Below are 24,627 nucleotides of genomic sequence, written 5' to 3'. Positions count from 1 at the left end.
ATTGACGCAAGTGCTTGTAACATAAGGTTTGTATGTTGAGTAAGACTCTTTTGTATCTTCTTTCAAGGTTTCTGAATGGTAACCCATATATAAGCTTATTTAAATTATTATGAGGTATTTTTTAAAATATTTCTATTTGGTTTTTGCAGTCGAGTGTTTATACTAGAGACCATATAGGAGAAACCTCTTCGGTAGTTCTCTTTTGTAGCCTGTTCGTATGCATGAGGAGAACATGCATCCTTAGAGAAGTTTTTCCTTTGGGTGGAACTGTCTGGGGAGATGATAAGTGCTTAAATAGATTAATTCGACTAGAGATGTTTTAGAGAAATCTCTCACAAGTTTAAATAAGTATGACATATGGCTAGTAACGAGTAGGACTTTAAAGCTTTTCAAAACATTAGTCGTCTTAGTAGGTTTTATCAACCCATAAAAGATCAGAAAATCTTTATTTGAAAAGCCACATATAAAGAATGCTTAACAAAAGGGGTGGATCCTTTAGATGATGAACATATCGATTGGAGGACAATAGAAAAAATTAAAGAAGTTTCTTCACAATGAAAGAAAGAATTAAAAGAAAAAACATCTAAAGAACAAAGCAAAAAATAAAGAAAAAACTTGAAGAAACGAAAAAACATATGATGAGAAATATATGTGTATGTGTATATATGTTTATGTATGTATGTTTATATGTGTGTATGTATGTATATAGATATATATTTATTGGGTGTTATCGCGCTACTGTGGATGGTCCGTAAACATAGGGGCGAACCCTAACCTAACTTGGGTCCTAACATCGGTAGTGTCAAGCTAGGCCACAACGTGCCAGTCTAATTGGCAGATGCACACATGTCCGTTAATATGCATAAATACTTTATATGCTTAAAAAATTATACATACGACCTTTTTAGTTTTTTGTGTTTGTATATATAAGTTTTTATTTTTGTACATATAAAGTTTTTATATAGAAGATTTATACATGGAAACAAATTTAATATATAAAGTGTCCAGTAAAAAATCTACCTTAAAAATATCATGTTAGAAAGTTACATGTACAAAGATTATTCAAAAAATGCTATGTAGAAAATTTGTATATGTACATATAAAGTGTACACGTGAGTTAATGCGTACACATTTCAGGAGATCAGGATAAATATAATAACGAACTAATGCCGACCTGTTTAAGCTGCCGAATGTCAGCAGATCAAGATATGGACGGTGACGCAGTGTAAATGATGTTTAGTATCAGCTCAACTCCATTCCAACCTATTTTTATGCTCTTTGTGTTTGGGTAGTACAGTTACATTTGAACTAGAGGGTTAATTAGTTAATTCGTCAAATCAAGCTTTGACCAAGGAGAACGTGGCCCAACCGTCCAGGCCCAGGTCTGGTCCAAGGGAACTCTAAGGAGCGTTTGGTTTTAGCGACGAGATAGGTTGGGATATAGCCAACTTATCCCTGATCCTGTTTGGTTGGTAGATGGGTAGGATGGGTTAGACCTAGAAAAGGAATATTCCTCTCAGATTCAGGTCTAACCCATCCCATCAAAACAGCAGGTCGGATCTGTCCCAGGACGACCACGACGCACATATTTTATTTATTAAATTTATTTAAAATATATTAGTTGTATAAATATACATCCAATTACTTTATGATATTCATATATTAATCCTAGTATTTAATATTTTACTTTGGATATGAGAGGTAACATTTATCCCATCTCATATCATTCCTTCAACCAAACAAAAGACAGGTCTACCTATCTCATCTCATCCCTCCCACCAAACAAAAAACATGGTCCAATCTATCATATAATCCAAGGATAGATCCAACCCAACCCACCTTGTATATGAACCAAACACATCCTAAGACAATACACAAACAATCTTGTGTGGGGGCTATATTTTCCTCCTCTCTCCAAGAGGACCAATAGATCACTTGAGAGTTGATGACAAACATCGCCTGCCTTATCTTTTTTCTTCTGCTTAGACTTATAAACTAAAATTTAAATTTTTTACTTTAAACTTGTAGTTGATTTTAGGATTTTTTTAGCGTTTGATTTTAGATCGCTAAGAACATATATATAAAAGATTTATTTAAAAATATTTTTTGTTTGCAAATATGTCGTTTTGTTTTTCCTCAAATGCCAAACATGACCACCCTGGAAAGAAACAAGTTTTGTTTTATTTTTGCGCAGATAGAGTACGGTACTACACCCATGTCGATGCCCTTCGATGCAGAAGAGAAAAATGATACTAGCAAAATCAAACACTAGATTAAAGGTAGCATTTTGTTTTTGGGTCGTCCAACTCCAAACCCCAACCCGGCACATGGTATCTTCCTTTGACATATAGGAAGGAGAAAGAACTACAAGAACAGACTACAACTTGGGGGGATCTCCTGCAATTCTTTTGGCCGGTTAATGGGACACCTTGTTCTCCATAACGCCAGTCCAGTCTTGAGAGTTCACAGTATGTTGTGGAGTATCAAAGGCCTGATTGTAGTGTGTGCTTTGGAGGTGTGATGATAATGGTGCACATACAAATTCTGTAAGGGTAAAATTAAAACTAAAATATATAATTTTGTGATAAATTTATGCGTCATATATCATGTTAAGATAGATGAATTGATAAATATATCTTAGCAAAGTTGAAATAAAATATTTAATATATTTATAAAAATACACTGTTAGATCTAAATTTTACCACACTGCTACCACTGTTACTACCAACGCTACTAGTAAAATATACTATAATAATACCCAAAGGGAAGGATAAACTACGATCAAATTAGGATGGAGGGAGTACATGATTTAGTATAGTTGTAGATGTTTACGGCCTCCATTTTCCTAAGGAATATGTTCAATATCCTGGCAAAATTAAACAGAAACTGATGGAGTATAGGTACTCCAATCCACCTTGCATTGTACTGCTGCGAATTTTTTGGAGAAATATTATTTGTTTAATGGAATGTCACAAAATCGCATTCCGTTCGCGGAAAATCGCTAGAGTAGTAGTCACTCGAACTTTGGAAGATCGATAGGGCGCATGTCAAAGTTTGGAAGATGATAGGGCGTCTGTCGTCGTGTGGGAGTTTGACAGGGCTATGTGCAGGTCCTGTCGAACTACCTCAGTTCGACAGGTCTCATGTCCCACCCAATCGAACAGCAGAAGGTTGACTACCAATTCTTTTTATAGATTTGTACAATGTAAAATATTGTAATATATGTAAAAAATTGTAGTATTATTTATTTGTTGCATATTTTATTAATATGTAAATTATTATTGTAGTATTAATTATTTTTTGGTATACTTTAATATTAGTAAAATATTATAGTAGATATCTAGTACTATTTATGTGTTTATTTTTCTTAATAATAAGTGAAATATTATTTATATGTTTGTATATTTGAATTATTTAGTTTCAATGTTTGTATATTTTTTGGATTGTTAATTTTATTTATTTAATTATTTTAAAATTTAATTATGCGTTTCAAAAATTCACAAAACTAGCCTTCGCTCACGTGGCAGACCAGGACAACCATTAGCAAACATGTTATGAAGCGATATTTTGGAAATGGTAAACGAAGAAATAGTACTTACAACGAGATCTTATCGACAATGCAAGGCCAAAAGAAGTAACGTTAATCTGGGAAGATTCAAAAGGACCGGTCGTTGCTCTTTATAGCATACTCGACAGGCCCTTCGAATCTTCCCAAAATTTCGCTGCTTCAGGAATAAGCAATCGAGATGCTCAAGGAATAGAGCCTCTCATGGTAAAGAATGAATTGAGGAGTAAGTTTGTCTGCTTGGCTGGTGTATGAAGGTCATTGCTCTTATAGCGAGTGGCACCAAAAGTCTGTTGTCGTGATGCGTTCATAGTTAATACTGACAACTTGAGCACAGGTTATCGTTTAGATGAGTGAGATTATTTTGCTGGTATGTGAAGATCGTTGCTCTTATAGCGAGGGGCGCCGAAAGTCTATTGTCGTGATGCGTTCATAGTTGATACTGACAACTCGAGCATGGGTTGTCGTTCAGACGAGTGGGGTTGTTTTGCTGGTGTGTGAAGGTCGTTACTCTTATAGCGTGGGGTGCCGAAAGTCTGTTGTCGTGATGTGTTCATAGCTGATAGTGACAACTTGAGCACGGGTTGTCATTCAGACAAGTGGGGTTGTTTGGCTGGTGTGTGAAGGTCGTTGCTCTTATAGCGAGGGACGCCGAAAGTTTGTTGTGATGCGTTCATAGCGGATAGTGACAATTCGAGCACGGGTTATCGTTCAGACGAGTGAGGTTGTTTGGTTGATGTAAATGCTTAGAAATGTCGCGCCGAAAGTTTGTTCTCGCGATGGGTTTAATAGTTAATTGTGACAACTCAAGCACGGCTTATCGTTACGACAAGTGGGGCCTGCTATGGTTCATGTAGATGGTTGCGCATGACGCGCACGGAAGTGTTTCAAAAGATGCGAAAATGAGCGTAATGGAATAAAAAGATAATAATAAAGTGTTTCATACATGTCTTAAAATTGAGTAGAAATAGATAAGTCATGGACGATCAGTGCCCTTCGCACGCTTGCTAGGTCACGCCTTCTTCCTAATCTGCTAAGTGGATATGTCAAATTATCGGGGGGTCCCTATCTTTTGCTGCATGCTGGGGTGTCGCCTTGGGTGACCGAACGACCTCTGTCTCCTGCGTCGGTTGTGTGACTGGAGGTGCTGCGTGCCAGTAATCCAACCCTGGGTCCCCCTAAGGAGGATCAGTGGCAAAGAAGTTCTCAACGAATGCAGTACGTGGAGTGCGAGGGGAGTGAGGAGGCATTCCGTGAAATGTCGACGCTGAACTGTAGTCATCGTCTGTTTGTATAAGAGGGAGAAACCAAAAAATGCGTACGTGTATTATTGTTTTGAAATACGTACTTATATAATTAGACCCTAAAGTGTATTATTGTTTAGAATGACTTACATGTATGCCCTTGCTCTAGCGCATGCGGAGTGATATGAAGTCCCATGCCGGTGCGTTAAACGTGTTGTCCTATGTTAGGATGGGAGGGATGTGTGCCGATCCAGATGCTCCCTGTGTGGACTGAACAAATGTCTATAGTACCTGCGAGTGTGGATGTGTCGTACTCGACGTCGGTACCCCTAATCCAGCTAACCCCCTGGTGTAATCTGGTTGTGTGGTGTGCTGAAAGGAAACCGACTATGAGATGTACGGGGCTCTTCATACCCGCTACGTGATATGGACAGATCACTGGTATCTATGCTAGAACGTCGGGGTAGAGTTGGTGATCCCATACGGGCCAACGGCCGCACCACATCAAAGTTGTTGAATCCGTTTTTTTTCAAAAAACACTTCATAACATTTCTGCTTACGTCTCCACTGGTTGTTGTGCAGGTACTCCAGAAAGAGGCTCGGGTTGTCCTACGAGCTTAGTATTGTCACCACAGTTTAGCCGACTGTAGAAGAGTGGTAGCATGCAGCTGAGAACTTGACACTTGAAACACCTGCGGATGATGGGTGTTTCTATGGGCCGTACCTTCGTTGGTACCACAATGCTACACGATGGAGGTGTTTTCCGCCACAAGGAGATAGCCACGTGCCCTACCGGGCGGCGATTATTGACATGTTTGCCGCTCAGCCACGCTCAACTTACAACTCAATGGTACATATTTAATAAATGTGCAACTAGCTTACTACTTCTAGTATTATTAATTAATATGCAATTACTACAATAGTTTTAATTATCTTTCTTACTTGTGCAACATGTGGAATTTGTTGAGCAAGTTCATCAGGAGTCCGACGTCATGCTGCAAAGCCTAGAGACGCGGCCTATAGTCGTCACGCCTAACGACGTGGCAGGGGTCCTTCGTCGCTTCCGTGCCCGTGCTACCGCACTGCTACGCCACGTCTTCTATCGAAGCACAGGAGATGTGCGACCGTCAGCCCGTATAGGATCACCACCTCTACTCCGACGTTCCAGCGTGGATACCAGTGGTCCGTCCACATCACGTAGCGAGTACGAAAAGCCCTGTACATCCCATAGTTGACCTTCCTTTTAGCATACCACACAACCGAATTACATTAGGGGGTCAGCTAGATCAGGGATACCGACGTCAAGCACGACACATCCACGCCCGCAGGTACAGCAAACTCCGCCATTTGTTCAGTCCATGTAGGGAGCATCTGGATCGGCACACATCCCTCCCACGCCAACAGTGGACAACATGTTTAACGCACCGGCATAGGGACTTCAAATGACTCCGCGTGCGCCAGAGCAAGGGTAGACACAGCAGACATGTAAGTCATTTTAAACAATAATATACTTTAGGGTCTAATTATATGTATCATGACTAAGTACGTATTTTTTTGGTTTCTCCATCTTATGCAAACAGACGATGACTACGGTTTGGCGTTGACACTTCACGGAATGCCTACCTACGGAATGCCTCCTCACACCCTTTGCACTCCTTGCACTGCATTCGTTGAGGGCTTCTTTGCCACTGATCCTCCTTAGGGAGACTCAGGGTTGGATTACTGGCACGCAGCACCTCCAGTCACACAACCAACGCAGGAGACAGAGGTCGTTCGGTCACCCAACGCGACACCCCAGCATACAGCAAAAGATAGAGACCCCCCGATAATTTGACATATCCCACTGAGAAAATTAGGTATAAGAAGAAGGTGGGACCTACCAAACGTGAGAAGGGCACTGATCGTACATGACTTATCTATTTCTACTCAATTCTGAGACATGTACGAAACACTTTATTATTATCTTTTTACTCTATTATGCTCATTTTTGCATCCGTTGAAACACTTTCGCACGTGTCATGCACAACCATTTACATGAACCATAGCAGGCCCCACTTGTCATAACGACAACCCGTGCTCGAGTTGTCACAATCAACTATCAAACTGACCGCGACAATAAACTTCCGACGCGACATGTCGAAGCATTTACATCAACCAAACAACCCCAATCGTCTGAACGACAACTCGCGCTCGAGTTATCATTGTCAGCTATGAACGCATCACGATAACAAACTTTCGGCGTCCCTTGCTATAAGAGCAACGACCTTCACACACCAGCCAAACAACCCCACTCGTTTGAACGACAACCCGTGCTCGAGTTGTCACTATCAGCTATGAACACATCACGACAACAGACTTTCGACGCCCCTCGCTATAAGAGCAACGACCTTAACACACTAGCCAAACAACCCCACTCGTCTGAACGATAACCCGTTCTCGAGTTGTCACTTTCAACTTTGAAAGCATCATGACAACAGACTTTTAGCGCCCCTCACCTATAATCGAAACGATATTCATACACAGCCAAACAGACAAGCTTACTCCTCAATTCCTTATTTACCATGAGAGAAGCTACATTCCTTGAGCATCTCGACTGCTTATTCCTGAAGCAGTGAAATTTTGGGAAGATTCGAAGGGCCCGTCGAATATGCTATAAGAGCAATGACCGGTCTTTTGAATCTTTCCAGATTTACGTTGCTTCTTTTGGCCTTGCATTATCGACGAGATCTCGTTGTATGTACCATTTCTTCGTTACCATTTCTAAAATATCACTTCATAATATTTTGCTGACGGCCGTCCCGCCCGGCAAGGGCGTCGTCTGCCACGTGAGCGTTCCACCCTCGGGGAGGGCGGGAGGAGGATAGTTTTGTGAATTTTTGAAAAGTACAATTAAATTTTAAAATAATTAAATAAATAAAATTAACAATCCAAAAAATATGTAAACATTGAAACTAAATAATTCAAATATACCAACATATAAATAACATTACAATAATATTTCAGTTATTATTAAAAAACAAACACAAATAATACTACATATCTACAATAATATTTTACAAATATTAAAGTATACCAAAAAATAATTAATACTATAATAATAATTTACATATTAATAAAATATGCAACAAATAAATAATAATAGAGTAAAGTACATGACCGGTCATTAAACTTGCAGTGTGGTATCACTTAGATCCATAGACTTAGAAAATACACGTTTAGGTCCATGAACTTGTTTTAATGTACCATCCAGGTCCACGAACTCGTTTTAATATACCATCTAGGTCCATGATTGTAGGCGTTAAAACGAGTTCATGAACATAAACGTGTATTTTCTATGTTTATGAACCTAGGTGGTACGCAGCACATGTTTAAGAACCCATCATGTACTTTACTCTAAATAATACTACAGATCTACATTAATATTTTACAAATATGAACATTAAAAATAAATAATACTATAACCTTTTACATATATTATAATATTTTACATTATACAAATCTATAAAAAAAGAAGTCAACCTTCTGCTGTTCGATTGGGTGGGACATGCGACCTGTCGAACTGAGGGAGTTCATCAGGTGCCCTATCGAACTTTCCCAGTTCGACAAGACCTGCACATAGCCCCGTCGAACTCTCACACGGTGACAGGTGCCCTATCGATTTTCCAAACTTCAACGTGCACCCTATCGATCTTCCAAAGTTCAACTGACTACTACTCTGGCGATTTTCCGCGAACGGAATGCGATTTTGCTGTTTTCTATTTAAAAAATAATATTTCTCGGTTTACAAACTAACCAGTCGAACATCCGGACATCGATAGGGGTTCATGGCCACCGGCTGTCGAACAACCACAAGGCGATAGATTCGGTGGGTGGACTGTTCGACAGGGCATGCGGTGGCCGGTGGTGGGCCCAGTCACCCTTCCGTCGTTCGATTGGCCGCCCCGCCAAATAGAAGAACGTCAACAGGTACCTATCGACCTTTCGTCGTTCGACTTCCGACTATTTTTACGATTTTCCTGCGACAAACACACGATTTTCCGATTTTTGAATAATATTTCTCTAAGAAATCCCTGCTGCTACACCATCCTCCGTGAGCCGCAGGCCGCAGCTAAGCTCCTGCCTTTCTACGACGTCTTTGCACTTGCATGCGCCTCTTTCTTTTGTTCCAGTGCTTAAAAAAATTCCCGAGTAAACAACAAATGGCTGGCCTAGATATGAACACCGGCGGCGTGCATGCAGCAGCAAACAAACAGTACACGGAGGACGGCATGCATATCGATATCCTGTGGCGAGATGGGAGGTAGGATCCAATGCAGCACAGGGATGCAGCTGATGTGATCGATCGGTCTCGTCTGTGTCTAAAGCTCTCGCTTTTTCAGGAATCGCTTTCCCGAGCACCGCTATCATGGATTGGCCCGCTCGAGTGACAGCACGGATTAGCAACGGGAGGTCAGTGACCGTGACAGTGTGACACCTGCTGAACGTGTGTGAGCAAACGACACACCTCATGACAAGTCGATCAAATCAAATGTGCTCCCCGGGAAGGGAAAGCGGCGGTGTTTCAGCTCGAGCAAAACAGATTCGACCGGAGCTGCGATCGTCTCTATCACAAGAGGAGTTGCATCGTGTATTCTACTAGCCGGAACTAATCAACGCCCACCATGCTCTACTACTACTACTGGTAATTGCGACTAATCAACCAGCCACTAATTGCGACTGCTGCTCGCATCTCATCAATGCCATGAACAAACCGCGGCCCCACCCGTTGAATCGCCATTACGCGGGACATTTATTTTAGCGGTATAAGTAATGCGCGGGCTAACTTTCTGTATTAGCGAGGAGCAAAATGCAGATGTGGACGATAATAACGACAGGAGAGTGGTGGTGGTGGGACTGACCGGTAATCGTAGACGCAGGCGGCGAGGGAGAAGGGGAGGGACTCCTTGCAGGTGGCGGACGAGCGAGGAGGTGTTCTTGGAGGAGGCAGCGGCGCGGTGGCTGCCGCTGTCGGCCACGACGGGCTGCGCCGCCTGGGTGCCCACGCGGAAGCGGACCAGGTACTGGCCCGCCCGTGCGCCGGAGGAGAGCGGCATCGCGAAGGCGGACGCGGTGAACGCCACCCGCTCCCGGTCCATGGGACGCCGCCGGAGCAGCTCGAACTGCGCGGACTTGCCGCTAGCCCCGGCCGACCATGAGGACGCCCGTGATAGTTCCTCCGGGGGATCAAACACAGGCAATGGCGTGGGAGAACGGCGGCCGCTACTCCTCAGCGCTAAAGCAAAAGCCGCCGGCCGCGGCTCACGGCTCGCTCGCAAGCGATGTGCTCGCGGTATCGTATCCGCTTCTGTGCGTTTCGGGCTCGCACATCTGGGCATTTGTTGTTGTGCGGGAGCCGGGAGGTCGTGTGGTGGAGTCCTGGTGGCGTCGCGCGTTTGTGCTACTGCTGGCTCGGGGTCGGAGATTGGGTGGATGGCTTGGCGCGACGTGGGTCACAGTTACGCTCGCTGCGCCGGGTTTCGGCTGGATGGACTGTGTGGTTTACAGTAATATGCAGTGCAACAACAACAGAAAACAGTAAAACATTGTAACATATTCACATTTCATTAATGCTCTAGCGATCAATCTCGAACGATCGTTGCGAATTGGACGGTTAAAAATACCTCGAAAATATGTTCGTCTCTGACTTTGTTCAGACTTTTGTAAACAAAGTCAGAGAATCCCATTTGCGTGTGGGGCGGCCCGTCTGACTCAGGAGTGTGCCTTCAGTGTAGACAAACCGTACCATAACCCGATAGAGTACTGCATTACAGCATGGCTGCAATTTCTTCTTTTCTTTTTGGTGCTCGACGACCGTTATTGTGTCCTAGGGCTCTCACAGTAAACCAATGTGGCATTTGGCCCAAGGACGCTAGGTTCGAAAGGGTGCGAACGTGGACTCAGAATAGCTGCCTCACTCGACTACTCGCATCCAGCAGAGGCGTCGCGCGGCATCATTAGGTTTTTACATGACGCTAGCCACTAGAGGACAAGGCTGTGCATTGGCGGAGCGAGTGGCTTAGCGCCCCGAGCTCTAGCCGCCGCCACCCGTCGCTGTTGTGAGCTGTCCAGAGCCCACCGCTGTCGCACGCTCTGACCATTGCCCGCCGTCTCGAACCTGTCACCGTCGCGCACCCTCCGCCGCCCCTTGCTCCGGCCGCTACCACACATCGTCCAAGCCCACTCACCGCCCAGGCTCCGACGGCCTCACCGCCCCGATCGAGCCGCCCTCCACCGCCTGCTGTGAGCTCCATCCGCCATCGCCCCGGCCAGATCCGCCATTGTCCCCTCGAGCTGCCACCACCACCCGTCCACCCACATAAGCCGCCGTCCGATCGACTCGATGAGGGAGGAAAAAGTAGAAGAGAGAACTGAGAGGAGTCCTTCAAAATATTTGTTTTGGAGGAGTCCTGCAAAAGGAAGAGAGGAGGGAGGAAAAAGAGAAGGAGAAGCCATTTGCTAGGAAGTGGCTCGCATTGGAAGAAGAAAAGTCATCTTTACCTTTTTTCCTAGGTGGCGTGCTAAAGACAGGGGAAGCAACCCGTGTCTTGGCCACAATGTGCAGCTGCGTCGGGGGGTGCCACGCCCCGAGCGCTCTGATGCCTTCTCACTCCTATGTGGCAGGTCGGGGCTGCTCGCTACATAGGCTTAGTGTGAATGGCCTCTATTAGCGAAATCACATTGCTGAACAAAGGCCAACCGTGCTTTTCGCAACCTTTCATGCATCCTCTATAAATTACAGGCTCACATGGTCACACCTATTGTGCTTCGTGGAAAATATTAAATAGTAAATCCTATAACATGTTGTCTATTATACTAATCCTCGTAAGTGTGTATACATCGTACATAAGAGATAGGTGATAGAAACTTAGATTATAAGATAAATATTTTATTATATCTCTTTAGGACTCTATATTTATTTCTAGAGTTTCTGTTGGACTCTATTATCTTTAACTGTAGATATTTTATCTTTAACATTTCTTCTCAATCATAACGGGAGCGAAGTTAACGATTGTGACTGGATTTAAAATCTTACGTTTCCAAAGTGAACTTTAAATTCAAGGTTAAAAATTAAAATTTTAGCTTATGAGCATAGCAGAAACACGAAAAGACAAGTATGCTAATGTTCTACTTCCTTCGTTCCAGTTTAATAATTCTTATAGTTTTGGATAATAATATAGTCAAACTTTTAAAACTTTAATTGTCAGTAACTTTTAAATATTCAATTTTGTTTTGGACAATGAAATGGTCAAATGTTTAAAACTTTAAATATTAATAAATTTTGAAATATTTAACTTGAAGTACTGTAATAGCATGTATAGACAAATCTTAAAAAGTAGTATAATAAAAATAAAAATTTATTTTTATAGATAAGTTTTAAAGATGGTATCTTTGTCCAAAATGATAAAAAAAAAATTAAGCTGGAGAGAGAACCTGATCATTAGTTCAAAAATGGGAGGGAGAAACACACGCGTTGACAAGTAAAGCGGGCATCGATGATCAGGCCGATCCGGCGTCGCGGGCGGCATGATGGTTTCACGGCTAGCACACACGCAGGCGCGAAGGCCTTTGCATGCGCTCGCGTTGGAGTGGATGCATCATGGCGATATATATGCTGCTGCGCGCCCGAATCAGCAGCGGAAAGTCGATCGTGCAAGGAAATGTTTTCTGTTCTAGCGGAAAGTCGTGGCTGCGCGGCCCGAATCAGGATGGAGCGCAGCGCAGTGCTGAAGCTGACGGCGGACGACGCATCGGATGTAAGGGCCTCCTGCGTGGCGAGTGGCTGAGGCTCGTCATGTAGGAGCCGCGGCTTCAGCTCGGCTGGATGCATGGTTCTGCGGAGGCGCGCGTCTCTTGTAGAAGGTACTACAACCTTGGCTCGGAGTCTGCGTCGAGCCATCCTGCTCCACTTTAGCTTTTGGAGCCGCACTGTGAGCTAGAGCGCTTCAGCATGTGGCTTTGTCGTACCGGGCAAAAGATTTATTCCCCAATCCGTCCTTTCCCCGTGCTTTCCTTCCTCCCCCAAAATTTTTCACGGGAGATCCAGCTGCTGCCTCGCGGTTGTTCCCATCACTGAGCTTTTGCAGAGGCGAATCGTGTCGCGTTCGACAAGTTCGCTGCCTACACCACTCCCCGTCGTCTTTGGAGAGTTCGTCGGCGGTTGGATGGCAACGGAGAAGATGATGCCCTTCCGCGACCCCGGATTCACCCGACACAAGCGGTGGGAGTGGACCCGAGCTCGTCGTCGGGCGGCTGAACACTATGCTACTATTTGAAAGACGAAGAGTCTATTCACCTCTAGAGAACGATGATGTCCAGGCCGGGGTATTTGCGTCAATGCTGGCTGAGGCTACTGGGCTAAGGAATCTTGCTCCGTGGGACAAACCGCTTCCAATATGTAGCCTCATATTTTTCTTCGACCTCTGCCACATTAACTTGCAGTGTGGACCGTGTAGCCAGCTATAGGTGTGCCCCCTACATAGTGTGCCCTAAGCGAGCGTAATTGAGCCAAACTCATCGACATTAGCAGCCAGCGTCATGAATGACAAAAGGTCGTCTTCGTCACGGCCCATCATCCGAAAGGGTGAAACAGATCTAAAGTGCTAAACCATGTATTTGTAAAAAAAATAAATTATAAATAAAAATTTTATGTATATATTCTTACTGATCTAAAGTGCTAAAAAGATAAAATGTGATTAAAAAAAGTTATAAACTTAAGTCTAAATTTAAGATTAAAAATTTAAATTTAGTTTATAAACAGAATAAAAACGAAAAGACTTTATTTCGATCGGTCCAGATCACCATGCCAAAACCACCGCGCATTTCGGTGAATCTCAATCACAACGCGTGCGTGTGACTGCCCTCCTCTCGCCTCCTATCGGCGGGATGTGCCCGCGACGAAAGAAAATGGAAAAAAAAAAACATGCCATTGCCGTCTTCGATCGAGCTCGCGTCTCGCGTGGTGTGGACTGGCGCCGTGGCGGTACGGGTACCACGGGGCCCTAGCGGCCTAGCCTATCGCGTCACGGGACGAGGTGCCTCGGTACTTGTCATGCAGGTGCAGTTCGGTTGCCTGCCACCGGTGAAATGTCGGGGCAAACGGGCAAGATGGAAGGCACGTGGCGCCGAGATTAAATGCAGATGTGAGGCAGAGGGGACGGAGAGAGTAGAAGGAGTCTGTAAGTCTAGACTAAGTTTAATAGTATATAGTTTACTACTCTAAATTATCTACAGTGAATCTTCTAAATTATCTACAGTGAATCTAACAGTTAACTCATATAATAGTTACCTATAAAACTATTAATATGTGATCTCACATGTCATATACATATTGTGCCTAAGAGCGTGTGCTATAACTAACTATAAATCTGTATCCAGCTACTCTTATCTCTCCACTCTTATATACTTAAAATATGTTTATAGTTAACTTATAGTCTACTATTGTACCTACTCTTATAGCTAAGTCGGGTACAAGAACCAAGAAACTATGTGAGAGATACGTAGATCATGTATTAATAATGAATAACTCACTGCTATATGGGTGAGTTGAGAGAAGATTACGAGAAGTTTTATAGCCAACTTATTGGCTATATTATTAGCCTTGCTCTGATATATAATGTATATGACATAGGGAAATATATCCAAATGATAGTAAACCAGTAGATTACTCCATCCATCCATATACAGAGGTTACTTTCAAGTTTCATATGGTACTTGAATACGTAAATTCCCGTTTTTTCGTTTCTATTTATGTTGTTTTACTTTAAATCTAGAGTTGATTTTAGAGGTTTTATCATAATTTAGCTTTCAACAATTTATTTTATATCGCTAAAACACATATATAATTTTTTTATTCATAAAATATTTTTCGTTTACAAATATGCCGTGATATCCTACTAATACTAGTGGTCTCATCATCACTTTTATTTGAATTATTTTTCGTTTTATGAATAAAATTTTTATATATGTGTTCCTAAGCAGAGACTGAAAATAAAACTACGATAAATAAATCTTAAAATCATACTAAAAAATTTAGGTTTTTAGATTATAAGATATATAAAAGCAAGACAATGAGACCGAAAGATTATACGGTAGTATTTAAGTGAGAGAACACCATAAGATGATGAGCTCATCGGTTGCATCAAACAATAGAAATGTGAGGTGCCGGTGGCGGATGCTCTGTGCTACCGACTTGGTGATGAATGAAATCTTTGTTTCTGTTTGATTATTTTTTCAAGAAGCGTCAACATATCATGTAGTTCATGACTTATATTACTAACGGAATGGTTTGCCTCCTTAAATGCGCAATGATGCACTTCACTTGGATGCTTTAACAAATCCACATGTCTTGTAACCTGGTTAGATTTATAATATATCATGTGCATTTAAGGAAATCTCACGGTGAACACCCGTAAGCTAAGATAGATTAAATTTCATAACAGTATACACAATTTGATAACTACAGATTTAAGGATGTCAATAATAAAACTACAGATTTAACACTAATTTTTTTTCACAAAACTCCATATTTAAGGCTTTGTATCATAAACTATAGGAATAACTTCAATTTTATGACAAAATTACAACTTTTATAACTTGAAAAAAAGACAACAGTGAAACCCTAAAACCAATAATTTTGCGACACAAGACACAAAATCTATAGTTTTCTAAGAAATTTAATGATAAATATTTAGTTTGAAGTTATATAACCTTTAATGTATAGTTTTGCATAATTTAATCAAAATACATGTGTTTTTCCGAAATTTACTCCATAAGATAACTTAACCTAGTAAGTTGTTCGTGTGGCCTTAAAAATGCAATCAGTATACACAAGAGTTGTTTTTATTTGTTTTTAATGGGTTTAAAAAAACATAATGATATTTGTTATAGTCGGGAGACGACTTGCCAAAACTACAAGCACAGACAATGCGACTGGTACAATTATTGAATTGAGTCGAGATTACGTACTTGTATCATAAAAAAAAAGACAATACCAAAGTTCTTGCAACTTGGCATTATCCACTAATCATCGGCGATCTGACACGTTTAACGTACGGAGTACATCGGTACATGTCGAAAAGGTTGTGACTGAATTTTAATCAGTCACGAATTGACAAAACAATCACAGGAATCTAATATATCAAAGAATTTCATTTCCGACCTTTGATATTCATCCTAACTCAAAATAAGGCCTGGGTGCAAAATAAGCTATGATATTCAACCGTCTAACTCAAAATAAGTATGTTTAAATACAGCAGAAAAATGCGGGAACTCATGTTACAGTGAATCAAAAATCCTGGAACAGCATGAGAGAATCGTCATGTCTAATCAGGGCTAAGATCAATATAGTTTTTCTACTCCGCAACTTTGTGTCATCCTTTGAGCCCTGAAATAGATTATGTTCAAATAATACACGAGGTTCAGTTGCACGCAGCAAGTGGAAGCTCCTTCAAGCTAGCAAGTAAATGCCAGTCCAATTCATAATTTAGTATGACGTTGTGTTATCTGACCATGCAAAGCAGCCAGTTCTTCTTATTACAGGTGCAAAAAGCATTGAGCACATCAATTATGATGTTACATGTTGCTATTTCCGCCATGTCTAATAGTATGACATATTTGGAATATGCAAAATCATTAGTATATACATTAGGATCGTGAACTTTCGCAGTTACATTTTTAATAATTTTTGTTAAACTATAAACATGTGCATTTGAGACTATGTCAATGTTATAAACTATAGTGGCCACTTATATTCTGTTCTGCATTTGCAATTAACTAGTTAAACTATAAACATGTGCATTTAAGATTATGGGAATGATTAAAAAAATACTCCCTCCATTTTTTATTTGAAACCGTTAATTTTTGGATTTACATTTGATTGTTCGTATTATATAACTTTTTTGGCAAATATACAAAATTATAAGTCATGCTTAAAGTATACTTAGTAATAAATCAAATCAAATCAAAATAATTAATAATTATGTAAATTTTTGAATAAGACATGGTCAAATGTAGACTCATATATCAACGGTGTCAAATAAAAAAAAGCAGGGTGAGTATGCAACACAATTTAATTTGCCATTAATGTGGTGCTGCACGATGATGATCCACAAAGGAAGCAGTAGCACCTCTTTAAGCACGGTAAGACTACTTGGAAGATTGCAATTTTGCAATGGTGAAAGATCAGTATGTAACCTCAAGTAGAAGTTCAGCTATGTAATTGACCATCTGCGCAGGTTTAAAGCAGCATGATATAGATTATCAATAAACTGCTCCCGGAATGTATTTTTCACTCTCCATACAAAAAATTGCGAGTTCCCGTTCCTGTTCCAGAAAGGATTCTCTGCAAATACAAAGGAATTATCATCAATATAAGTATAAAACGTTTCATACTTTTATTGCTCAACATATGGAACATCTATATACAATGCATACAAGTTTGACAGTGTCTATGGTACATGCATATGAAATTTATGCACTTTAAATCCACTAATTATCCTACATGTCAGGAAGTGTACATTGGATGATGCTATGGGAGGAAAAACTTAAAAATCTTTTTGTAACTATAAAGGTGCACCAACAAACTCACCTCTACAAATATTTTGCATGGTCACCACATGTCTATAATAAATAGTTCAGGAGTTATTGTCACAGCTTCAAGACTAGCAGATTGGTCAATTTGACTCAAGTCCTTGGCTTAACATAGGTATTGTGAAAATTTTGCTTCAGAAAAGCACAAGTTCAAAGTTGCCAGAGAGAAAAAAAACTCTCATTTTGGGCAATATTGCATGAAAATTTACAAATTATTGGTACTGGATTAAATACCAAATATAAGTGCCACTAGAATACTGAAATGTTCTAATAGACTATTTTTTTACTGGATACGTTAGTGTTTGGAGCACTATTCATAAAATAGCTAGCAATGCTTTATAACATATACTAGGCTGCTCTTTGCATGTAAGTTTTTATGGGGTCAAGCTACATTTAAGTCACTAATTCCTATATTTAGTGTCACAATCAAATTTATGGCACGTTTGAAGCTTTGCACCAATGCTTAAACAACCTTCTTGATGAGTAACTAATCTATATAAATTTAAGCTGGAATAAACACAACATATACTGATGCATTGCTAAAACTAACAAGGGTTGTCTGCCTGAAACTATCAAAGTGGAGGTTTTTTCTTAAGGACAAATGGTTTAACAAACATGTACAACAAAGTGGTGTGCTGACTTCTTCACTCTAGAATATGAACTATAGGAGATTCGTCCATAATCCATACTACAAACAACAAATGTTACTTATCTGATTATGTAACAGACCTCTGTATCTATGTATTCATCCTTCCAAAGCTTATACAAAGTTCCATGAACAATCTGCTTGTCGAGAATTGTCGTGTCAATAATCTGCAAGGTGCAACCGAACGTCCAGTGTTATTTACAGCAGTTCATAGAAGGAATCCATGTTGTCTACTAGACATCGTAGAATAGGAAGACCAGCATGTAATAAAGATAAAAGCGTGATAAAGGCCTAGATACTTTCACAACAGCAAAGTGTTGAACAACTGGTATGTTAGAATACTAAAATTTGCTCGCTGTACGAGATACTTACTTTATCTGTCTCAACCGGACAACCTTCTCTGACCAATAGCCTAAAAATTATAAAAGCTTCTTGCCCATATTTCTTTTTCACAAGCGACTCTATCTATAATGCACAAATATAAGAACAAACATGCTGTCATTTTTTACAAGACAAGTAAAGGGTATAATAGTAGTTATCAAACAAATAGAACATAAAACTATGAAGCAATTATGTACCTCCTCATTACGAGATGCTTCAATGATTCTGCTTAAATCTACAAATAGTAGTACCACTGTTACGTAGAACTCTTACAAAAGGAACCACTGATTTTTATTCAAGGTTGCCACTAAATTTAAACATGGCATATTTTTTTCCAAAAAAAGGCTCATTGTCCAAATGTAAAAATATATTTTGCAAACTTTCTATTTCAATTATGCCTTTCTTGGAGTATTCTAGATTGTCTCATTAAGCTAATGGACATATTAACCATTGTTCTAATTTTTCACAAATAATTGAAGAGAAAAAACACTAGAGGCTCTCAGCAACCATTGCATTTTAACTGTGCATATATATTATCAACTAGGTACCAACTCCCAAGAGAAACCATACACCAAAAGATTATATAAACAAATGTCAACTCTAGGCCATCCATTACTCATCAAAATAGAGTTGGAAATCCAATTATATGTTAATAGATTTGTGAAACTCCAAATAAAGGGGCATATCAGAGCTTCAAATTGAGTGCATAAGAATGGCAATTCCCACTAATCCTTCCCACCATTGATAAAGCTAATGCAGAATGCCTACTTGGCTACATATCAAGCCACATGGCTGTGGCACCACAAAGCTGTGAATATGATATTGTACTCCCATTGTTTTTTATTTCCTTTGTTCCTAAATAATTGTCACCAGATACTGTTCATGTATGACCTCTGACTGCTCATCTTGTTAGCAAAAATATACAAATGTTCAAAAATACGTCGTATTATTAAAGCACTTTATATGCTAAATATGACTATACTACTCCCTCCATTTTTATTTATATGATATTGGTTAGTTCGGAACTAATCAACGTCATATAAATAAAAATGAAGGGAGTATCTGCGTTCATGAAAATATTGTAATTTAAAAGTTTTGCTAGTCAAAGATAAAATCGCACTAGTCAACGGTGTCAAGGAAAATGGAACAGAGGGAGTATTAACGAAACTGGCCAAAGAAATGAAATATAAGAAAAGGCATGAGAAGAGTTAAAGTGCAACGGAAAGGAGAAAACAAGGATAAAAGATATTGCACTAGGAAGACAGGAAGAGTAACACCAAAATCATCAATCAGCATTCATGTTAAAGATAGTAAATGTAGGAATAGGATAGCGACAGTTTATATTTGTGCTCTAAACTATTATGCCCATAAGTGAATAAACTGTTACATTTAACATTTTTTGTGTGTAATATTCAAGGAACCAAATCCATGACTAGAATCAAGTTCAAAGCCAGACTATTCCAGCATGCATGCTCTAATTTCCAGTTTACCCGCTGCTATAAAAGAATAATCAAGTCACTTTGATGCATTATATTTATACTGCAGTAAAAAAATCAACATAACATTTAATCAACTTTTACCTAACATGAATGAGTTTGGGTCCTCTGAGGAAGGACTACAATTTAACTCCTCCAAAACTCTTGTTATATGATCAAGTGTCATCGATGTACCTCCTTTCTGTCCTAGTCTCTCCAAAATACCATTTATTGGAGATGTCACTGCATAAGTAGAAAATCCACTGGTAAATACTTAATTTAAACTTTTACAACAAAGATTAGAAATTGGAACTTAGATTTGTCTTTTGCCTCTTATGTTACTATGAATTATCCAATAAGGTTTATGAGTTTTTGCCACAAATATCAAATTAAACATCCTGGAAAATCTATCGATTAAACTAAACTACTACTTTAAATGCTATGATCTCATTGTGCCAGTATATCTATCTGACACTTTTCCCCTTCAAATGGAAAATTCTAAAAGACAACATAAAGTAAAAATGAAGGGGAGGTAACACGATTAATAAAAAAAAAAGTAAAAATGCACTTTGCAACAGGTAGAACGCATTATGTTTCAGTTTGCACCAGGTGTCACACATACTTTCACTTTGCACCAGGCTGTATTCAAATAAGTTTCACTTTGCACCAAGATAAATCATCAAACCTATGGGAATGGAATGAAATTTTATAAAATCTGAATGAAACTTTGCAAAACTTGGTCTAGATTAGGAGCTTGATAAGTTCTACCCATATTTTACAAGATTTACCTTCAATTGACACAACCTAGTGCAAAGTGGAACTTATTTTTATATATCCTGGTGTAGAATGAAAGTATGCGCTAAACCTGGTGATAAGTGAAACAAGGTACAGTGTACATGGTGCAAAGTGCAATTTACTTTAAAAAACATACTATATGTAATTCTCACCTTGCTCATAGAAGATCATTTATCATTGCATACAGATAAACAAGAAAAGGAGTTTGAATAAACAAAAAGCGCAATTTGATCAACAGTAGAAAAGAACACAAAATGTACTAATCTTTCTTGTTGACCTCTATACAAGCTTTCTCACAAACAAAAACAATTATGTTATAGATATATCTGAGAAGCTGCTGCCATAACATAATATTGAGGTGTTTTGGCTCTAACATTGAAAGGTTACTTGAGATACTGATATGGATATTACCAGAATTGTTGTCCCTTTCTATTAAACTGGCCTCGAAAAATGCTTCCCGGATAGGATGTGTGCCAACCTTCAATTTAGGTTTCTTTCTTTCTGCACAAAACTTGAATACGAGAAGAAATGATTAAGTTGTAGGTGACAATGAAGTTGATCGTCTTGCATTCAGTTGCATCATGCACACGTACACTTATAGATACTTAAAAACTGACAATTTTCTTCTTCGGGATGGAGACTGTTCAAGAAGGCCCTGAGATTTCGTATCTCCTCTTTTTGCTTCTCTTTATTGCATATCTTTATAAAGTTTTATTAGGATCATTTCTACTGTTTGTTAAAAAAAACAAATCAAGTTAGCAATGTGTGTAATACATTGAGCTTGGACCAAGCTAAGCAAAGGTTGTGGCTTCAAAATTCCCATTTACAAAAAGGAAAAATAATGTAGCACCACTACAAGGAAAAATAAAATATGCACCCACATAAATTATCTATCAAAGTAATGTTATGGGTAAAGCAGCAAACCTTCTTCTTTAGACAGAACATGAATTTCTCAAAATTTGCACGATAAAGCACTTCATTCTGTGCAATCGTTGAATTGAGCTCTGCATCTACCTCTATGGCATTACGTTTCCTCTGATGAAATAACAGCGCATAGAATTAGCAGATGACCAAAGTATATAAATTTCTCAAATAGATTCTTCATCAGCCATCAAATATTTGCATATAACATATTAATAACACAAAATCTATGAACACCACTTTGTTTCTATTTACAAAATAAAATCATGTTAACAATGAGCTGCAAGAGTAGAATACCTTTGCACCAGATATAGAAGAATGTGGAGAATCATTAGCATTTGATGCATCTTCCATGATGCATGGGATCTCAGAGTATCTTTCTGCATCAGAAAGAGCTGCCGTATTGACAACTTTCTTATCAATTGAAAGAGAAATCTCGACAGTCTGTTCCAGAGAGATATTTGTCAGATTGTCAGCTCACCCACTAAATCATCATACACAGAAACATCATGAGAAGAAAAGACAGGAACACTTCAAAGTAACAAGGTGTTGATTTTAGTACATAACCAGTTCTAATTAGTGAATATATATACATAAACAATGAGATGTTTTTGTGACAGCCAACATGAAAGCAGGATAGAAAATTCCTTCACCACTGAGCTATCACATTTGCAGGTGACAAATCCTTTTTAGGTGATCTAACTAGAAACACAAAGGTACTATACTAATCAAGTCAATTTCTACCAATCTTCCATTGGCAAACGGAACCAACAAAGAAAACTATAAATAACACAAAACTAGAAAGTAGTAGTGGTAGATGATTGAAACTCCAAAAAACTCAACAAATCAATGCCCATGCTAAGGAACTAAATGAATACTACCTCTATTTCATATTGTAAGACTTTATAGTCTTGCTTAAATTCATCAATTGATGAATGTATATAATTTATATATATGTCTAGATTCATTAACATCCATATGAATCTAGAAAAGACTAGAAAGTCGTATATTGTGAAACAGAGGAAGTAACTTACTTTTGGAGCCCGTTTCCTTGTCGATGTAGGTTGTTCATCTACAAGTGGATTGAAGAAAGGTTCAGGTTTTGGGCAGGGCTCCACATAATGTTCAAATATAAGTTTGTTGAAGTTCATTCGTATTTCCTCCCTTGCTGGTTTGATACTGCCTGAAACATGAAATGACCCATTGTTGGGAAAAAAAAATAACTATGATAACAACAAACAGTTGTGGCCACAGACAAAGAAATGTTTAGAAGGAAAGAGAACACTACTAAAAAGGACGGGCGATGGAATAACAACATCAATAATAGGACTCGCCTTCAGGTACTACAGAAATTGTTCGCTCCACAAGTTGGTCAAATGTTAGCCTGCCATTCTGAAGCAACCCTTGGAGAAGAGCTTCTGACTGAAAGATATAAAGATGCACATAAGGTCATCAAACTGCACGTTGCTATGACAGCCAAAAGAATTGAGTCATGAAACCACAAAAATAAAATATATTCTTCAGGTTTGAGAATGAACATATGAAATTTTTTAGCAAAACTAGCATGAATATCAGAAAATATGTTAAGATAGCATATGCTATTTGGATATAAATTATCAAAACCACTAATTGCTGGCATACTTGCAAAATGTGAAATAGGACTGCACCAGCAAACCAGACATTCAGGATGGGAACAATAATTTGTACCACCAACATGGTAAGATCTTTGATCAATCAGATTAAACATTTAAGATCGGTATAGCAACTTCTACACTATTGAGTAACAACCCATAATATTTTCTATCAGAGTATCAGTTGTGAACTTGTGATAATGAATTACTGACATTAAGTCAAACATTAAGAGCCCCATGCCATCCACTCCGGAACATTAATCATGGTCAGGATGCATTTATTCCCACATTTCGAAGGTGGAGAACAAGATCTACCGTAAAATTTGACTACATTGAAATCACATACCAGCATTTCACCCTTTCGAGAACTATGGCAGCTGTTAGTGCTAATTTCAATTTTAACCATGTAATACTGCAAAGAAAGTGCAACCAAAAAACGAGCAAGGACCTCTGGCATGTCTGCACGGATGACAGAAACGAACTTTGCGAAACGCTGCCGGTGCAGGATGTTTTCGAAGATGGCCAAGTAGTGCGTCGTTGTCTTATCACCACTTCCTACAAACAAACACGACGGATGGTCACAGACAAAGTCGCGCATCGAATCAGATTATATTGAGTAAGCGGAGCTCACCTCTAGGGGAATTGAAGGACTGGACGCAGTTGTGCTGGATGAGGACGAGGAGTGAGTTCTTCACCTGCCCCGGGGAGAGCTCGAGGCGGCGGACGATCTCCTGCAGCGGCAGAGCGCCGTGGCGGAGCAGGCAGCGGCACACCTTCTGGGAGGGGAGATCGGGCGGCGGCGGTTAGAGCATACCGCACACTACGCAGCCGTAGGGGAAGTACGAGGGGGAGAGGGGCGCTTACGGACGAGGGGACCGAAGTGGTCGGAGATGATGCCGACGGCGAGGAAGATACCGTGCTGCGACACCATGCTCACCGGCGGCGAGGAGAGGCTTTGCGGTTTGGGAGATGGCGGCAGCGGCGGCAGGAGGTGGGGGCGGGGGCGCCGGCGTTCCCGCTGGCGAAATTTTTTTATTAAATAAACTTTTTTTTAATCACTAAACCACGGATAAAATTTTTTCATTGCCAAGCAGCCTGTCTATTTAGCGTAGCGTGACAAATTATTTTGATAAATTATTTTGTCATGTTAATATTGATAGTGTGGCCAAAATGTTAATATTGATAGTGTGGCCAAAAGATTCTCACGAACGAAAATATTTTTCTAATAAAATTATTTATTAAAAGTTTAAAAAATTAAAAAATTTCTCCGCTGGCAGAGGCGAGATGACGGTGGCGTCTTCGCGCTCGTCGGCCGTGGAGGAGGGATGGCTCTCGCGTTCTT

General features: G+C 39.8%; 1 pseudogene; it reads right to left on the bottom strand.

Moving 5' to 3' along the window:
* Nucleotides 1-15,851: 15,851 nt before the first annotated feature.
* LOC102721440 lies at nucleotides 15,852-24,337 on the bottom strand (annotated as a pseudogene).
* Nucleotides 24,338-24,627: the final 290 nt, after the last annotated feature.

This window comes from Oryza brachyantha, chromosome 4 (assembly GCF_000231095.2).
Source record: "Oryza brachyantha chromosome 4, ObraRS2, whole genome shotgun sequence".
NCBI classification, from domain to species: domain Eukaryota; kingdom Viridiplantae; phylum Streptophyta; class Magnoliopsida; order Poales; family Poaceae; genus Oryza; species Oryza brachyantha.
Note: the sequence above shows the minus strand (reverse complement) of the source record. Positions and strands in the feature narration are given on the sequence as shown.